Raw genomic sequence first — 5,000 nt, 5'->3', positions numbered from 1 at the left:
CCCCCCCGCACGCACGCACACACACACACACACACACACATACACACACACACACACACACACACACACACACACACACACACACACACACACACACACACACACTTACTTCTCTGGAGCATCACCCAGTTTGACCAGATCACATGTCCTTTTGAGCTCTGTGTAAGCAGATGTCTTGCCACTGTCTGTGAGATGAATTCTTCATGGACGTGCGTGTTGCCCACAGGCCAGTCACGCCTTGTGGTCTGGTGATCAATACAGTGGCGCTTCAGCCTACAACACATCTCATCCTCCAGCACACACCTGACCGAGCAGACCTTTATATTGGATTTACTGGATATCGTGGCGACGTAGCAATCAGGGAACAGGAAATGTTTTGTTAAATGATAAGATTGTGTATGCGTTTAATGAGATTGAAACCACGGTCTGGTGATTCTTAATGACTGTGACCGTACAGTGCATTTTGCACCATGGCCATATTTACATTACGAGTATGTGTGTGTTATTTCATTAACTTCCAAGGATGTCCGACAATTTGTTATTTATTCATGAATTGAGTTTCTTCAGTCAACACCTGCCCACCTGGGGTTGCCACGACGAGGCAGCCCAGCTCATCATCACTGTGCCCAGCTCATTATCATAGGGTGAGGGGAGATATTCAGAATGGAACGCCATCCCACCACGACTCACCATTCACACACCTGGTACAGGAGAGCAAGGTTAAAAAAAGATGGGAGAGAAGATAGGTGAGAGGCAGAGATTAGATCAGTGTCTGCTCTGGTCTCCTCTGTGGAAGAGAGCGATGGAGAAAGACTGGACAAGGAACACACTCCATTATTTTGCTCTCTCTAGACCCCTCTCTTTCTCTCTGTCTCTCTCCCTCACTCTCTTACTCTATTTTCATCTCTTCCTCTCTCTCTCTCTGTCTCTCTATTTATATCTCTTTCCCTCTCTCTCCCTGTCTCTCCCTCACTCTCTCCCTCTCTTTCCCTCTCTTCCTCTTCCTCTATCGCTCTACCTCTCTCTCTCTCTCCATCTGTTGCATCCCTCCTTCAAATGTTAACAGTTTGATTGACGTTCGCTTCCCCCCCCCCGGGCGAGGGCTGGTTGCGGCTACTCTATGGTTTGGAGGCTGCTTGCCTTGTTGACCTCCTCAGGGGTTGGGGGGGCGGGGGGGGGGGGCAAGTTGGCGGTCGATTGGAGAGACTCGCTGGCCTTACTTTATGAGGTCACTCCGGAGAGCCCCAGAGAGGGCATGCACGTGTGTGACCATGTGGATGCGTTGCATGAGAGAGAGCTGTGTGTGTGTGTGTGTGGTGTGTGTGTGTCTGTGTGTGTGTGTGTGTGTGTTTAGCCTGGGTCAAGACACTCGAGGGAGCGGGATGAGTGAGACGGTGGAGGGGCTGGAAGGGCCCTACAGAAAGCTCGGTTTAGCAGAAATCAATAAGGATCTATTTATTGAGTGGCTCACACCTCATCCAATATTGATACGGCTGATAAAAACCCCAGAGAGGGGGGGGTGGGGGGGGGGGGGAAACTGTGCCTGTGCCCACCCTGTTACCCTGTCTTTTCTGTATGCGTATATGTTTTTTACATATCCATGCCAGCATTGGGCTACATTCCTGAGTGAGTGTGCATCTGAGACTGTGTGTGTGTGAGTGTGTGTGTGTGTGTGTGTGTGTCCCTAAGGAGTGTGTTTTCACCTACAGGTGGCTAAGTAGCTCCCTGATGAGCTCGTAACCCCTGGGAGTGAACTCCAATCTTCTCACGTGACCTTTCACCCCCGCCACCCCCAGTCAGTCAGAGGGAGGCGGGGCCAGCTGACAGATCCAATATATTCCTCCAGACCTCACCTCCGCTGCCGGCTTCCATTTGCATCACGGAATGTTCCTGAAGAACGTTCAAGAGCACTATGAGCGTTTAACAACATCTTGCTAATATTACTGCAATTATCAAACTCAAACTCTTTGTATATGAAAATGTTCACAGTAATTAAACCTCTTCATTAATTAACTTTAAAATCAAAGTTACAATCATTATATTTCCTATAAACCCATCCACAGCCACATAGTCTCTCAACTTGTCCTCCTGTAGCCGATTAAGTTGTTGTTTGGGTACACGGTAGTTGGCTGTGTTTGGAGCAGTTGGGGTGTTAGTGTCTCACGTGTCTCCCTTTCTCTATGTGGGGCACCTTTCCCCCACTGGGGGTGTCTGACAAGAGACGACTGAGGGGCTTACCACACACTGAGAGTGCTTCTCTTCTTTTAATCTCTCTCTCTCTCTCTCTCTCTCTCTCTCTCTCTCTCTCTCTCTCTCTCTCTCTCTCATATCATCTTAATTTCTCCGCAACTGTATACAGCCTAAAAATCGTAATAATTCATAATCTCACTCGTTAATACCGATGTGGTTTTTTTTGGGGGGTGGAAACGGGGGGCCGCCCTGCTGTGTTTTTGGTCGGGGGGGGGGCTCATTGCGCTGCTGACGTGATGGTTTCAGCACGGGCCTTGGGAGTCACCTGTCCAATTAAAAGGCTGACGGCAACCGTCGTCAACCCGCCCGACGGATCCCAGGGTGCGAGGGAAGAGGTTTAGCCAAACACCCGCGAACACGTCCGCTCTCATAAGGAGGCTTTCTTGCCACTTCCTGACAAACCTTTTTTGTCCAAATCCAGGTTTAAGTGTGTCGCAATTGAAGGCCCCCTGAGGGAAGATGGTTGTCACCCAAAGGACAAATGTTATTTCTTGCAACCCAAAAAATGTTTTTAATATAATTTTACGTCTACCTCATGCCACAGTTAATCGTCTCAAATCATAGGTTCCGTAGGATTTCACTTTTTCTTTTCATGCATACACTTTCCTTTTTTGTTCATGTGTTTACAGCTGATTGGCTGAAAGAGAGAGAAATTCAATCTTAAATTCCAGAGGAGATTATCAGTTCAATCATGGAGCCCATGTCGGTGTTTCACCTCTGTACCGAATGCAACAGATTGCACGCAGACACATTCTCAATGGCAACAGGAACGCCGCTATACAAGTTGTATGGATTCCAACATGTGAACAGGGTTAATAACGCCAGTGAATCAAATGCATCCTTCAACCATAGTTCCCGGTATATTACCGAGATAACCTTTCAGGCACCGCTAGTGATTTTCCCTATTCACACATGCAAGTACGTTCAGGTACTTTTTCGTCTTGTGCTCTTTCACACATGGTATAACAACCCCGGAATAGATGGGGCTAAGGGACAGTCAGTCCAGGAGATGGCGGTTATGAAACACATATGGATGCCAACTGCCATAAACCTTGCGGAGAGGAGAGGGGAAATGCGCCGGAACATTGCAGGGAAAGAGTTCACTTGTGAAATTGGCTTTATTACCGACACCATTTGAAAGCCAAGCTAAAACTTCCTGTGATGACGGATTTTGATGAGTGTTTTGTATCGGCAAAACGAAATTCATGTTTTCGCTTCCTCTATCTTTGCAATGGTTGGAGGCAATATCTGCATATTATCCAATATACACTTTAGCGGAACAGGCAAATGGTGTTGTGTGGTGACGTCTTGGAAATTATTTACCTGTCACGGTTGATGCAGAGAGAAAGAAAGAAATGAAAAAAAAAATAAGCCATGACTTCAGGGTTTTTTAGTGACTGCATTACTGTCAAATGCTGTGAACTGTGTATTTTCTTTTTTTCAAAGCCAGCCCAAAGACTATTGCCACCACGAAGGCAAGCAGGCCAAAAATGGCCCCTGGATCAAACCAATTGTAAATCTTAATTTTATGACCATGATTGTGGATCCTTGTAGTTATGAGCACACAGAAAAATGCCTGAAATAGTTAATCTTTCAGAGTTTAAGTTTGAGCTTTTAGTTTATCCGTAGTTTCCCATGTGTTACCATAAAACGACATATGTTGTGTGGTTCTGAACCCCAGCATATAAGCAGTACCTGTAGGCATCCCTTGGCACGCTGCCAGACCCCCTATTCATTCCTGTATTCACTGCAGGGTGCTTTAGATTAAAGAGTCTACTAAATAAAGGTGTGTGTGACAGGCAGGGTGAAATCTTCCATGTTGCATATTTGCATAGAAATTGAATATGTAAATCGTTATTAACTCAAATGCTTTTTTAAGGTAAACATATAAATATTGCGAAACACTGCCAATATCAGTCAAGTCAGGTCATCCCGACATAACGGGAACGACTCGCTTGTCCTCTCGTGTCACATTAACACCCGCCTTATGAAATCTCATTCCCTTTTCTGGAGTGTAGATCCCTCTAGTGTACAGGGGAGGGAGTAAAAAAAAAAAAATACAAATCTTTGCAATGTGTTCATAATGTCATCTTGTCAGGGAATAATTTACAGTAAATGTAACGTGTAGAACCCACCATGAGTGGTTTTCACTCAGAAAAACCGTCAACTCTTGAACCAGAGCCCATGTAAACGACGCCCAACACCAGTGACATTTCTGCCTGGAAATGTGTTGATCCAAGTGCAGCGATTTGATTATCGGGAGAGAGCTGCCCACAAAAACACAGGCCTCTGTTCTGTTGAAAGCACTGTGAATGAGGCGTAAGAAAAAACAAAAAACACGTCAGCCTTTTTAGTTCCTTAAGAGCTTAAAAGCAACAACGAGACATGTACAAAAGGCTATTTAAGGGCGAGGCTTGCACTTTAAATTATATATATAAAAGCCCCCCCCCCACCCCCCCTACTATACATCTCAATAAACTGTGTCCCCTTTCGGCTTCATAAAATTGTTGAACAGCGCTCTTCCACGTGTCCCGGGCCTTGTTCTCAATTAAACTCCATCACCCGCAGCACAATAAATGGGTTTCTACCAATCTGGCTTTTCATTAGGCCAACTTCTCTCTATCTGCTAGATTGCTTCCGTGGCTTACATTTTATTTTCAGTCTTTCTGTGCCCTCTTTTGCTCACTCATGAGCCCCTCGGACCCGCCTACAGCGAGGGAGTGTGATCCGCTATGTGCGATTATTGAATC

The sequence above is a fragment of the Micromesistius poutassou genome (assembly GCF_964030765.1).
Source record: "Micromesistius poutassou genome assembly, chromosome: 11".
Taxonomy (NCBI): Eukaryota; Metazoa; Chordata; class Actinopteri; order Gadiformes; family Gadidae; genus Micromesistius; species Micromesistius poutassou.
This window is presented reverse-complemented; position numbering follows the sequence as displayed.